The sequence below is a fragment of the Mobula birostris genome, chromosome 7 (genome assembly GCF_030028105.1).
Source record: "Mobula birostris isolate sMobBir1 chromosome 7, sMobBir1.hap1, whole genome shotgun sequence".
Classification (NCBI taxonomy): domain Eukaryota; kingdom Metazoa; phylum Chordata; class Chondrichthyes; order Myliobatiformes; family Myliobatidae; genus Mobula; species Mobula birostris.
In genome coordinates, this window is record NC_092376.1 from 31,959,857 (window position 1) to 31,975,379 (window position 15,523).

Here is a 15,523-nt window from a genome sequence, read left to right on the forward strand (position 1 = left end):
CTCAAAAGTGATTTGTTTGGGCTGAGAGCATTTTTGGATATCTGATATGTAATGCACCAGTATAAATGCAAAATATGTTTTTATTTCTTATCTGTAAAATTTGTCTAACTCAGACAGTAATACCACATTTATTTGGATTGTACAACTGCAGAATGCAGAGATTGAAGTTTGTAAATAATGAAGGCTGATCTTTATTTAAATTGCATAACCATACTTCATTTGATTTTTACTGTAATATGCGCTAGCACTGTGAATTTGATAATAAGCTGCAAGCTTGTTTAGGTAGAATAGAATAAATTTTCAATAAAAATGAATTTTGTGCCATGTTAGTTTATTGTGACATTCTATATTTATCTAAATGTATGTCCTAACTAATATTTATACCCTACTGTACTAAACATCAATTTATACCTGTTAAAATTCAGTTTGCCACCAACAGTTCCAGTCAAATATGCACATATATATGTCTGCATAACTTGTATCTAAGTGTAACATTGCCAGAGTAGTTAAGGTTTAATAGTTATTAAATAAGAAACTGAGGCCGAAGTCAGGTCCATGTAAGGAGCTTTTACTAAGTTGTAACCTAATGAGGAATTTTAGTTTTGTGTTCTTGAGATTAATTGAGATTTTTTTTCCGTCATTTCCACATTACTGTGGCAGGGATATGATTCATATTCATGAAGTTCGAATTGCGTATTATTTAAACATTCAAGGACATGCCAGATTCTCTGAATTTGGAAAACGTAATTTGAATTGTGGTTCAAAATTTTAAAATCAAAAGGCTAATACCCTTTTGCTGAATTGTTACAAGTGTTGGCCTCACCTGGGTTAACTTGCAATAGTTGAGTAGCTCATGTTTGTTTTGTTTTGTGTTTGACGCTGCCTTTTTCTCATTAAACCAGGTTTATCTGAAGATACCATGACTGGATTGACATCAGGAGTTGGGAAAAGCAATCCAAAGATGTCCTTCACCCTATTTGAATTCTCTTGAAACATGTTCCCTTTTCCCTTTCATCATACTTGGCAACACAGAACATTTTCCTGCACAGGATGTTTGCCCAATGTTTGCAGGTTATGTGCTGCTGTAGATAAGGCCTTTGGAATTTGGAGCTGTTTGGTTAAAGTGCCAAACTCACTACAGAATGTCATTTCCAAAACATAGATGTGATGTGTGCTTAATTAACAATTCTTTTTCTAATTATGAGCATTATATGGGCCTGATCTGGTTGTTAACTGTGGCTGTAACAAACTCTGGTTCCAAAATCCCAGATCTCTAACAAATTCTAGTGGTCTGTTGTGGAAAAACTTCATGCAAGTAACACATTTGCCATTTGTTTTAAAGCATCATCGTCACTCACCTCTCAGGCTTGTCTGCAGCTAAGCATGAGATTGGTTTTCAAGTCTGTGGAATTGTGACATTTAATTGCACTAGTTATTTTAAATAATTTGAGCCATAAAACAGATTGCTTGCACGTTCAATGTTTTTAATGCTGATTGTTTTTAAAATTTAGATCTTTTAAATCAATTCTTAAAAGATTTTGTCAACCTAGATTTTAAATCTTATTTTAAAGAATGTGGAAGGGGGCACTGTACTTTATCTGAACTCAGGAAATGGAGTTGGCCCATTTAACATGCTCATCTTGATACGATTGAATGGTAAAAATAGGGGTCCCTAATCTGAACCCAATATTTTTCAATATCACATGTCAATTAAAAATTAATCCCTCTTTCCCAATAATTACATATTTAAGGAGATCAGTAAAATATCTTGTAAAATATTGTTTACAGTATCAATATTCTTATGCTCTTGAAATGCAGTGTGATATTTGCAGTGAGTTTTTACATTCTCTATAGAATTTCCATGGTTCTGACAGCCTTTGCTTGGGTGTGCTGTCTACATGGGAAGGTGGAATATTCTATCCTTCCCATACTACATGCATACAATCCAATCACCATTGACATGTAGTCACCTTTTAAGTTGCAAGATTATTTCAAGGTAATCTAAACCTTTTTGTTTCCTTTGACTATTTTTGACTTGGTTTTTAATTCTGAAAGGGTTTTATTTTGTATCACAAGACTGACTTCAATGTTATGTAAAAGAATTTTATGATAACTAGCAGCTTGTCATTGGTAGAAGGACCCAATGAGTGATGACCACGACTGTTGTGTCTGCTGTCTGGGTAACAGCCAATGGAGGAATTTTCTACTTAAACTGTCTGCACTTAAGATTGCACTTAACCATCTCAATGAAAAGGAAATGGCTTATATTTCTAAAACAGAACAATATTGTTTTTTGATATTGACAGTAGATCTCCACATAGCTCTTTAATTTTGGATATAAACATTTCTTTTACAATATCCAGTCTGCCTAGCTATTGAGAAATGTGAATTGTCATTAAAGTAGTTGCTCTTAAAAGCCGAAGCAACAATGTTTTCGGCCATGCCTAGTAATTTATCCCCACTTAATTGTGCTATATCAGAGCCTTCTATTCTGTCTTTCAAAGTCATACCTCCTTAATGGTATTGAGCAGAATGATGATGCTGAAACAGTTGTATTGACTTGTCTCTTGGCAGTGCATTCCACGCACCAAAATATTTTAAGCTTCACCCTCGTACTTTAATCTCTTCCCTCCAGTATCTGGCCTTTGCACCCGAGGCGGGGGGGGGGGGGGGTGCGCAGAACTCTAGGTATCTATCCTAGCTCTGTGACTCTCACAATTTTGTATACTTCTACCAGGTCACCCCCTCAGCCTCTGGCACTCCAGAGAAGCGTCCAAACTTTCCTTGCTGCTAACACACTCCAATCCATTCAGCATCTTGGTGAATCTCTTCCACATCCCTTTCAAATCCTCCACTTCCTTCCTATTGTGTGGCGATCAGAACTACACCCACATTCAAAGTATTTTATCCAGCACATTGTGACTTCCCAACACTTGTACTCAACATCAATGAAGGTAAGCATGCTGTATGCTTTCTTTATCACCCTTTCAACTTGTGTTGTTGCTTTCAGGGAGCTATGGAATGCCATTTACTGTATATTTTCCTCTTACATTTGACCTCCCCAAAATGCATTACCTCACGCATAACCAGATTAAATTCCATTTGCCATTTCTCCATCCAGATTTCCATTTTATCCATGTCCTGTCAAGTTCCCCTCTAGCCACTGTCTGAGCCAGGTGATTCTGGGTTGAGCTGTCTCTGTGGATACAAGTAAATGATTTGGATTAAAATCTCAGTGTAATCAGGGCAAAGTCTACCATTGAATATGGTTTTTAAGGTATTAGATTAGACTACTGTAAGAGGCCCTATGCAATATAGAGATTTTATCGCACGTAAAGATAAAAATTAGCTTTATTGGTTGCAAGTACATTGAACCATACAGTGAAATGCATTGTTTGCATCAAATCAAATTAGTGACGATTGTGCTGAGCCGCCTGCAAGTGTTGCCACGTCTCGCGCCATTATAGCATGCTCTCTACTCAACCTTAACTGCATGCCTTTACAGTGTGGGAGGAAAGTGGAGCACCTGGGGTGGGGGTGGGAAACACCCACACGGTCACAGGGTGAATGTGCAAACTCCTTACAGACTGCTGTGGGAATCAAACCCTGTTCTGTTTTTGAATTTTTCCAGCTGACACTGTAAACCGACACGCCACATCTTATTCCGGTATAAAACAAGATAATATTGTCATTGATTTTATTATCTACTTTTGGGAATTGTTAAATGGACAATTGGCACCATGACTGCCTACATAGGTGCTTTTGTCTATCACTGCACAGACCTCCATTATATGCACAAATGGAACAGTGTGATCCACATGCCTGAGTTCTCAGTCTTAGCAAAGCTTCTGGCTTACAGTGAAGACTGGCCACATGTTGGAGACTTGCCATAGTTGTGGCTGCATGTGTTCTCCAACATTTCCCCCTTCCTCTCCCTCACCCCAGTAGCTTTCTTTCACCACTGTATTTGTAGAAACGTATTAATTGTTATCTTTATTGGCACAATTACTAGAGATGTTTAACAATACAGTCATACACTTTAATATTTTAATATTAAAGTCTGTGGTTGTTTGCATAGGGTTTTGGCAATGTCAACAAACAAAAGTCATAAAGTCTGCTTAACTCATTAACTTTGTTACAGCACATTATTGATGGCCAGATCAGATGACATTCAGTGTTATAGCAGCATTTTATTTGACCATAAACTGACATGTTTGAAAAGTAGCTTAAGAATGAAAAATTGAAGAGATTCGTGTTTACATTGACATTGTTAATGTGATTTTTAAAAGAAAACTTTACCCCTTTATTTAAAGGCAAGTTCTGCGGGTCATAAATGGTTTTGTCTTTTTTCTCCTCCCGTTTTGAGTTTACAGAATCACACAAAAAGGGGCATCTTGCACCTTCAGAGTTTTATATTAAACTGGATTAAGTGAGGTTTTTGTATGTAGTATGTTAGATTTTTACATCCTAGGGGGTGCTATTAAGTGATGGTGTTTGTTTTTGTAAATACTCAAAAGCATATGAGTTTTCTGAGTTAGATTGCTGTTGTGGATTTTTTTTGCGCAGGGACTTGTGTAAAGCTGTAAGTTTTTTTTATTTTTTTGAACAATTATTTAACAATCAGATTTCTTTTACAAGTTTTCATTCTGCTTCAGATTATATTAAGTTTAAAGTACCACGAAGTGTTACACGTTCTCAGCTAGATGTTCAAACAGATTCATAACTGTATTTTATTGGCCATTTTACAACAAAAACTCAAAGCTTTAAGTAGGTCTACCTTAATTCTAAATGATTAATTGCTCTGTGAAATGTGCAGATTTACCTATGCATACAAAGTCTTACTTTGAACATTTTTGCAGATTTGTACTGTTAAAAATATATTAGAGCACGAGATATTTTAACTGTAACAGAAAGACTTATTGTTCCAGATATAGTTAAGTGTAACCAAATGTGTCATATAAAGTTTATTTAGAAGTTAGCAATGGAAATCTTATTCTTTTGATAAACTTGTATACTTCAGTACAACTGATGATTGCAATGACTGCCTAATGTAAGTAGCTAATCAGATTCAGCAGAACATCCCTAGGAAGAGGGAAGAAAAAAAATCATTGGACCAATTGTTTTTAATATAGAAAATTAATTGCACTTAAACTTTAACTGTTTTATTAAACATACTTTTATGAATCATTAATGAAATCTAAGTACTTACATTTATTAACTTATACTCGATGCAAATGTGACTTATCTATTGGATCCAGTTTATAAATAAAAGTTTCAGTAGGAGTAGGTTTTAAAAAAAAATCAACAAACAAAAGTTAACCAATTTGCACAAAACTGACCCTCATTTTGATGGATGTTCCATAGACCAACCATAATCCAAAACTGGCGTGTAAATAATGCTTTGCCCATTCTGCAAACTGTAGCAGTACTTGAAAGTTTTCACAGCTTTATATTCTTTGAATAATGTAGACTGTATCTAAATATATTGTTTCATAGACAAGTGCCTGATAGTGTACATTTAAGGACACCAGAACAATCCTTTGCTGTTATTGTATGGAGCCATAATAAATGTATATAAATTCTGCTACAAAATATGGAATGTGTGGTTGCTTTTCTTCATTTATGCAATGGTACTGTTTCCCCTTGAAATGGGATTGTGGAGGTGGGGTGAAATTTTTCTGACTTCCCTGTGGCTATAAAAAGGGGCTAAAATAGAAATCCAATCTTCAAACTAGTGAAAGACTGTAATTGTGACAGATTCCTTATATTACAGTGAGACTGGATCTCAACTTCTAGCTGTTAACCACTCAATTTGGGTATATACTGAAAATGTGCCACTACCTATAGTAAGTGTCATGAGACACCGGGGGGAAAAATATCTCCAATGTCGTCTCCACAAAATCCTCATTCTCAGAAGGATGAGCGCACCAACATCAGACTACCAGCCCCAATTTTGAAGGCCTAGTTACTCTTAATCCACCATGCTGGTCAGGCCACATTCCTGACATGAGATTCCTGAAACAGACTCTATTTTAAGCCCTGTTGTGGGAGGAAATAATTTAGCAGACAAAAATATTTATGGAAGCACTGGCAATTTGAACTACCACATCTCTACAGATTCATGGGAATTTCTGCCCCACAAGAGTGCAAAATTGAGAAGGAGATTTGGGATGGTATTGAGAACTTTGTAGTCATGTATTGGGAGCATATGGAAGCCCTGTATACTTGGCAGAAGGAGCATATTGTCCTGAGGCCAACATGTGTCTCCTCTGCGGTGTTGTGATTCCCACTTTGGCTTCTGCTACCATGAAACCCAAAGACTAGAAAGGAAGCAAGTCGTGCTTGATCCTGTGTGATTGCTGTAGAAACAGCTGGAGGTGCACTTTAACAAAACTTTATTTCTGGCACATTGAGGTATTGTCTCTTTTTATCTAATGTGGCTTTGGTGAGAGGTATTCCTTCTCAAGTTTACATTTGTCCTCCATTATAAGTGTCGCCAATGTACTTTTTGATACTAAATGCCTTATTGCCTATTTTTTTTTGTCAAAGCTACAGAGATTTACATAAAGGGGAATTGGAAACTCATGGAAAAACTCAACAGGTCAGGAAGCATCTGTGGGTGGGGAAATGGGCAATATTTCAAGTCTGCAACACCTCTCAGAACTGGAAATAAGAAAAATACAAGTCAGTAGGAGAGTAGGTGGGGGAGGGATGACAATAGACAATAGGTGCAGGAGTAGCCCATTCGGCCCTTCAAGCCAGCACTGCCATTCACTGTGATCATGGCTGATCATCCACTATCAGTATCCAGTTCCTGCCTTATTCCCACAACCTTTGATTCCGCTATCTTTAAGAGCTCTATCCATCTCTTTTTTGAAAGCATCCAGAGACTTGGCCTCCACAGCCTTCTGGGGCAGAGCATTCCATATATCCACCACTCCCTGGGTGAAAAAGTTTTTCCTCAACTCCGTTCTAAATGGCCTACCCCTAATTCTTAAACTGTGGCCTCTGGTTCTGGACTCACCCATCAGCGGGAACATGCTTCCTGCCTCCAGCGTGTCCAATCCCTTAATAATCTTATAGGTTTCAATAAGATCCCCTCTCAGCTTTCTAAATTCCAGAGTATACAAGCCCAGTCGCTACAACCTTTCGACATATGACAGTCCCGCCATCCCGGGAATTAACCTCGTGAACCTACACTGCACTCCCTCAATAGCAAGAATGTCCTTCCTCAAATTTGGAGACCAAAACTGTACACAGTACTCCAGGTGTGGTCTCACCAGGGCCCTGTACAGCTGCAGAAGGACCTCTTTGCTCTTATACTCAATTCCCCTTGTTATGAAGGCCAGCATGCCATTAGCTTTCTTCACTGCCTGCTGTATTTGCATGCTTGCTTTCAGTGACTGATGTACAAGAACACCTGGATCTCGTTGTGCTTCCCCTTTTCCTAACTTGACTCCATTTAGATGATAATCTGCCTTCTCATTCTTACTACCAAAGTGGATAACCTCACATTTATCCACATTAAACCGCATCTGCCATGCATCTGCCCACTCACCCAGCCTGTCCAAGTCACCTTGCATTTCATAACATCCTCCTCACATTTCACACTGCCACCCAGCTTTGTGTCATCGGCAAATTTGCTAATGTTACTTTTAATTCCCTCATCTAAATCATTAATATATATTGTAAACAGCTGCGGTCCCAGCACTGAACCCTGCGGTACCCCACTGGTCACCGCCTGCCATTCCGAAAGGGACCCGTTAATTGCTACTCTTTGTTTTCTGTCAGCCAGCCAATTTTCAATCCATGTCAGTACTCTGCCCTCAATACAATGTGCCCTAATTTTGCCCACTAATCTCCTACGTGGGACTTTATCAAAGACTTTCTGAAAGTCTAGGTACACTACATCCACTGGCTCTCCCTTGTCCATTTTCATAGTTACATCCTCAAAAAATTCCAGATTAGTCAAGCACGATTTCCCCTTTGTAAATCCATGCTGACTTGGACAAATCCTGTTACTACAATCCAGATGTGTCGTAATTTCATCTTTTATAATTGACTCAAGCATCTTTCCCACCACCAACGTCAGGCTAACCGGTCTATAATTCCCTGTTTTCTCTCTTCCTCCCTTCTTAAAGAGAGGGACAACATTAGCCACCCTCCAATCCACAGGAACTGATCCTGAATCTATAGAACATTGGAAAACGATTACCAATGCGTCCACAATTTCTAACGCCACCTCCTTAAGTGCCCTGGGATGCAGACCATCAGGTCCCAGGGACTTATCAGCCTTCAGACCCAACAGCCTATCCAACACCATTTCCTGCCTAATATAAATTTCCTTCAGTTCATCCATTACCCTAGGTCCTTTGGCCACTATTACATCTGGGAGATTGTTTGTGTCTTTCCTAGTGAAGACAGATCCAAAGTACCTGTTCAACTCATCTGCCATTTCCTTGTTGCCCATAATAACTTAAAAGGATGGGTAGATCAAAGGGAATTCTCATGACAGGGTGAGTTGGAAGCAGTTAGCAGCATTTTACACAGACCAAGAAAATTTGTCTTTCAAAGGTGAGATTGTGGGATATGCCCAACACCTGGCTTGTATAAGCAGGTAAGAAAAATTGAGTTAACAAGACATTAACAATAATCACAACAAAAGAGTTTGAACTATTCTACGTGAAGGTAAGATTAGGGTGGTTGCGGGTTGCAAGTGGTTTACCCAGAGTGGTAAAATCTTCAAGTACTGCAAGGGTGCAGAGAGCAGCACCAATGCAGTTGCTGGTGTACAGGAAGAAACTTCTAGAGAGTAAAGACAAGTTCCTACGGTAAGTGTGAACATTACCAATAGACCATCCTGGTCCAACCGTGCTGATGAAAGCTTACCAACACCTTTACTTCCTCAGGAGGCTAAAGTGATTTGCCATGTCCAGTTGACTCTTACCAGTTTTTATTGTTGGGCCATAGAAAGCATTCTGACTGGATCTCTAATGGCTTGGTATGGCAACTGCAGTACATGTGACCGCCAAGAAACTACAGAGAACTGTGGACACAGCACATCATGAAAACCAGCCTCCCCTCTATGGACTCTGTCTCTACTTCTTGCTACCTCCGTAAATCAGCCAGCATAATCAAAAACCCCACCCACACCGGACATTCTCTCCTTTCTACCATTGAGCAGAAGATACAAAAGCCTGAAAGCACATACCACCAGGTTCTATCCTGCTGTTATCAGATTCTCGAACTGACCTCCTTGTATGATAGCATAGGCTCTTGACCTCACAGTCCTCATCTTATGATCCTGCATTTTGTCGTTTATCTGCACGTCACTTTTTTGGTAGCTTTTACACATTATTCTGCATTGATTTGTTCTGAATGAACAGTATGCAAGGTAAGCTTTTCACTCCTATCTTGATGCATGTGAGAATTATTAACAAATACCAAGATTTTCTTCAGTCAGAGGGTGGTGAGAGTGTGGAATGAGCTGCCAGTGAAAGTGGTGCGTGCAGGTTTGATTTCAACATTTAAGAGTAATTTGGATGGGTACACGGATGGAAGGGGTATGGTCCAGGTGAAGTTCAATGGGATTAGGCAACATAACAGCTCTGCATGGATTCCATGGCCTGCTTCTGTACTGTAGTGTACTACAACTATGACTGTTCCACTTATCCAATTCAAGACTGTCAGAGGCAGAAGTGAGCATAGTTGCTGTTTTCTAAGGAGATGGTACTTGGTAAGCTGAAAGGCCTGATGGGAGATAAGTCACATGGACCATATGTACTACACCCCAGGATTCCGAATGAAGTAGCTGGAAAAATAGTGCAGGTATTAGTAATGATCTTTCAAGAATCTCCAGGTTTGAAATTGCTCTGGAGGACAGGAAAATTGCAAACATCAACCCAATCTTCAAGAAGGCAGGGAGGCAGAAGAAAGGAAATTGTTGGCCAGTTAGCCTGACTTCAGTTGTTGGGAAGATGTTGGAGTCCATTGTTATAAATGAATTTTCAGGGTACTTGGAGGCCCAGGATAAAGTTGGCATAGTTTTCTTAAGGGTAAATCTTGCCTGACAAATCTGTTGGAATTCTTTGAGAAACTGACAGGATAGACAAAGGAGAGTCGGTGGATGTTTTGTACTTGGATTTTCAGAAGGTGTTTGACAAGGTGCCACACATGAGGCTGCTTAACAAGATTAGAGCCCATGGTATTAGAGGAAAGATACCTGCAGAGAGAGAGGGAGCATTGGCTCACTGGAAGGAGTGGAAGAATGGGAATAAAGGGGCCTATTCTGGTTGGCTGCTGGTGACAAGTGGTGTTGCGCAGGGGCTGGTATTGCCACCGCTACTTTTAACATTATATAGCGAAGATTTGGATGATGGAATTAATGGCTTTGTGGCCAAGTTTGCAGATGACACAAGGATAGATGGAGGGGCAGGTAGTGTTGATGAAGAAGGGAGTCTGCAGAAGGACTTGGACAGTTTGGGAGAATGGGCAAAGAAATGAACTACAGATGAACTACAGTGTAGGGAAGTGTATAGTCATGCACATTTGTAGAAGGAATAAAGGCATGGACTATTTTCTAAATGTGAAGAAAATTGAAAAATTAGGAATGCAGAGGGACTTGGCAGCCCTTGTGCAGGATTCCTTTAAGGTTAATTTGTGGGTTGAGTTGGTAAGGAAGGCACTACTACTACTACTACGTTGACTCAAGCCTAGGGGGCCGGCGTCGGGCACGACGACGGACTCTCCGCTTCTCCCTCTCCCTCATCGGTGTGTTCAGTTCATCTACATTAGCCACACTGCTGTCTTCTAGGAGCGTGTTGACCATAGTCTTGGGAGGGTGCCCAGGGTTCATCCTCCCGTGCTTGGGCTCCCATATGATGACTAGGCTGGCAGGTAGCTCGGGGTGGCGTAGACAGTGTCCCGCTGGTTGCAGTCTTCTCGCCTTGATCTTAGATTATGAGAACACTCAGTCCTCTTTTATTGTCATTTAGAAATGCATACATGCATTAGAAAATGATACAATGTTTCTCCTGAGTGAGATCACAGAAAACAGGACAAACCAAAGACTAACACTGAGAGAGCCACATAATTATGACATATAGTTACAGCAGTGCAAAGCAATACCATAATTTGATGAAGAACAGACCATGGGCACGGTAAATAAAGTCTCAAAAGTCCCCGAGTCGATCGACTCCCAAGTCCCCGATAGCAGGTGGCAAAAGGGAGAAACTTCCTGCCATAAACCTCCAGGCACCGTCAACTTGCCGATGCCTTGGAAGCAGCCGACCACAGCCGACACTGAGTCCATCCGTCCGAAAACTTCGAGCCTCCGACCAGCCTCTCCGATACAGCCTCCCGAGCGCCATCCTCTGTCGAGTGCCTTCGACCTCGCCCTGGCCGCTGGAACAAGCAAAGCCGAGCATTTCGGGGCCTTCTGCTCCGGAGATTCTGGTTACCACACAGTAGCAACGGCAGCGAAGTGGGCATATCAGAAGTTTTCCAGATGTTCCTCCGTACTCTGACATCTGTCTCCATCATATCAGAATTGTGCACGGTCCCCTACTTGACAGATAACAGACATCACCACCGAAATGGCCGCGTGCCTTTAGTGGTGAACATCGGTAGGTTGTTATAGAGCTCAACATTCGTCATGTGCTGTTGCCCACTCAGGTCAAGAGCCATCCAGAGCATTCATGTATAGCAACCATCTACAGACTTTCGCAGCGTCTTGGTGAGTGTCCATGTCTCGCATCCGTACATGAGAATGGACTCTATGACTGCTATGAAAATCCTCTTTTTAAGCTCTCTGGTCAGGTTCGACTTCCAGATTTCCTTCATGTCGTTCATAGCCCTGCACGCCAGCGCCTTCTGTATCTTTATGTCCTTCTCCGAACTCATCATTCTTGACCCGAGGTACTTGTAGTCAAAGACGTTCTTAATGGTGTCATTCTCTATGGTCTTGAGAGTATATTTGCCTAGGAAGGCAAATGCAGACAATTAGCATTCATTTCGAGTGGATTTGAATATAAGAGCAAGGATGTGATGCTGAGGCATACAAGGTATTGGTCAGACCATAATTAGAGTATTGTGAGCAGTTTTGTGCCCTTTCCTAAGAAATGATGTGCTGGCATTGGAGAGGGTCCAGAGGAGGTTTGTGAGAATGATTAAGGAATCAAATGGTTATTATATGAGTAGTGGTTGATAGCTCTGGGCCTGTACTTGCTGGAGTTTAGAAGAATGTGGGGTGGGGGGAGGTGAAATCTCACTGAAACCTATCAAATATTGAAAGGCCTAGATAGAGTGGATGTGGAGAGGATTTTTCCTATAGTGGGTTAGTCTAGGACCAGAGGGCATGACCTCAGAATAGAGGGATGTCCATTTAAAACAGAGATGAGGTGGAATCTCTTTAACCAGAGGATGGTGTGGAATTCATTGCCATTGATGGCTGTGGAGGACAAGTCATTGAGTATATTTAAAGAAGAGGTAGGTTCTTGATTAGTCGGGGCATCAAAGGTTATGGGGAGAAGGCAGGAGAATGGGGTTGAGGGGAAGTATAAATCAGCCATGATGGAATGTTGGAACAGACTTGATGGGGCAAATGGCTTAATTATGCTCCTATGTCTTATGGTCTATCCCAGTTTTGATCTGGAAAAAGTGAGTGAAGTTGAAGGTTTCCACAACAGATGAGTTGTGAGTTAAATATAACCACAAATATATCTGAGTCAAATTCCTCCTCTCTTTTGTTCTTTCCTCTCCCACCCCCAAACTTCCTCCCATCCGCACATGAGATGATCAACACACTGATACAATAGCCTACCATTGCGAAATGCTCAATTCGTAGTAAGTCATTCAGTCTGGAGGAACACAGCTGAGGTTGATCTCACCATTTGCTTGAAGTACGTGTGTGTAAATTTGTGAAGGATTTACAGAGTTTAATTCCTCTGCGTTGTTGTTCCTAACACTAGTTACAAAAGAGTGAATGTGAATTGTAGGTTATAGCATGTTCCTAGCTAGTCAAAACACCCAAGTACATGATATATGTATGTGGAAACTGTACAGGATGCCCAAAGCAGACAGCTTTGTCCTTCATATTTCATGTATATCCTAACAAATTATTTTAAGATGTGGCTGAGGTGTTAAATAGACTTTTGGAATATTATGGTGCCTAGAATTTCACATGCATCTGTTGAAAATAGAACTTGGGGACTTTGTTATTGAAATCTACCTCATCAAGGAAAGTCATCTGAAGAAGAGGAATCAGCAATGCTCTGTACACTTAAAGGGTGTTGGGGTACATTTGGATGGTCACTGGAACGTGCTCTTGTCCTTGTTGCTTCTAATGAAGGTAGAAAGCCTGAGAAAGATAGCTAACCACTTTGCTCATTTTCTAGCACCATTTAACCAACACTACTTAAAGCTACTTTGCACTTCAGACAGTAGATGACAGTCTCCCAACATATACTTTTAAGATTTTCAGGCATACTTGTACAGTAACACTAGCTGATGAAGAATACCAGGCTTTCAAGTGGAAGTTCCATATTTGAATCTTTGTCTTGGGCTACATTAGTTAACGTCAACTGCAGTAGACACTGGGGTGCCACAGTTCTGTTTGGCTGGAGGAGTGAGGCTTCAAGTGACCACTAATTGTCTGAACATTGAATGAGGCGAGAATCTCATGGCCTATATTGGGACAAACTGGGTATGACAGGGAAAGCAGTACTATGGAAAAATAAAATGACAAATAGGTTATTAAACATTCATACCCAGAGGCAAAGTGACATTTTAAACTTTTCCTAAAGATACTTCTTTTTCTCCATTTTTCTTTTGTTATTTCAAATCCATATTGTAGTTACCACATTTTAGAAAATCCTTTAGATCTTGGTCCCAAATAATTCCTTGACCGTATGCTGCTTTATTGTTCCACATTATCTAGTTAGCTGATGTGAGTGCCAATGGCATTATGGATAATATTACTGGGAAGCAAGTGATGAAATATATTTGAGGCATCAAGCAATGATAATATGATACAGAAAAGAAACCCAGGTTAGCCAAATGATTTCAGACCATGGCATGATGATGTATTAGGTTAGCAACCTGGATGATGTTTCTGTGGGACATCCTTGCTGGGTGAACAAGGGGATGTAGACTGCATTAAGACTGAAAAGGAAGAGGAAAAGTGGGTTGGGGGTGGGTGGAGGAATGGGTGAGGTGGAACCAGGTAGGGAGAAGATGATGGCAGATAGAATGGAGCTGGCAGATAGGCGAGGTGGAAAAAAAAGGAAAATAAAAATAGATGGGTGAGTGTGTGTGTGTGTGTGTGTAAGGAGAACCTGGGGAAAGAGTGAGGTGAGGGGAAAATGGACAACTGTGACTCAAGAGAAAAAGAAACTGTATATCTCCTTAAATAGATTATGCTGTTAACTTCATAATCAAACACTAAAGCAGGGCTTCCCAGCCTGGAGTCCACAGACCCTTGGTTAATGTTAAGGGCCCATGGCATAAAGAAGTTTGGGAACCCCTGCACTAAAGGGAAAGCTGAAATTTAAATGATTGAGTTCAATGCTAGTTCAGTTAATGGAAAAATAAATGATATGATTTGGAGAAATATGGATGGAGAGAAAAAATAATTGCTTAAAAATGTTTTGAAACCTAACAATTAAAATGTGAAGAAATGAGTCTTTGCACCAGCAATAGGCAATTTACAATGTCGCAGAACTTGATTATGACAATTTTACAGTTATCACATTGGTAAATGGATAAGGCAGCAATTTAATTTATATCTACAAATATAGCAGCTACACTTTTCATGTCATCATAATTTCATTGTACTTCCCTCTAAAATGATGGAAACTGTGCTGGCACTGTTTAAAACAAAAAAAAGTTTACATTTCTGCATTCTTCAAGTTTTCACTTGAACCGAAGAACCAGATGCTGATTTGGCAAAGCTGTTAGTGAAATGTTACCTCAGACCTTTGCATTTAAGAGTTTAAATGGGCAGCCATCCATTGCCGTAAACTGCTGTAGCTTTTGTGCATCAAAGGAAGTACTGCTGGTCTGCATTTTGACTGCAACTCATAGACGATGACTATATTTTCTTGTATATAGTGAATTTATATTAGAGGGCCTTTGACACAAAAGAAAGATAAATTATGGAGTAAATGATTTATAGTATTAATTATTCAGCTCTTGCTTGGTACTTTTGAATAGCTCCCTTGTAACCTACACTGACAAACAATTAGAAGGTAATTAGCAGCTTCTGCCACTTTTGCTAAGGATAATTTGCTTATTATTCATTATTTCTATCAATTAACATTAATTTAATCTTCATATATCTCAAAAACATTTCATACCCATCAACTCAGAAGAAAATTAACAATACCAATATAGATTTCCACTTGCAATGAAGATCTGTGATTTTGAATCTCAGTCTCTTCATTCCGTCCAATATATTAAAGAATTAATAGTGGATTTTTGTGCTTGTATTTTGTCCTTATAATTCATAAACATAAAAATAAATACT

The 15,523-nt window shown here is 39.8% G+C and overlaps 1 protein-coding gene across 1 annotated transcript in view; it reads left to right on the forward strand.

Moving 5' to 3' along the window:
• The window catches only part of foxo1a (forkhead box O1 a), an 82,588-nt gene extending 77,002 nt beyond the window's left edge, over positions 1–5,586 (forward strand). The window contains exon 3 of the mRNA XM_072262858.1: positions 903–5,586. The gene's annotated coding sequence lies outside the window, so the exon portion shown is untranslated. The remainder of the gene's footprint in view (positions 1–902) is intronic.
• Positions 5,587–15,523: the final 9,937 nt, after the last annotated feature.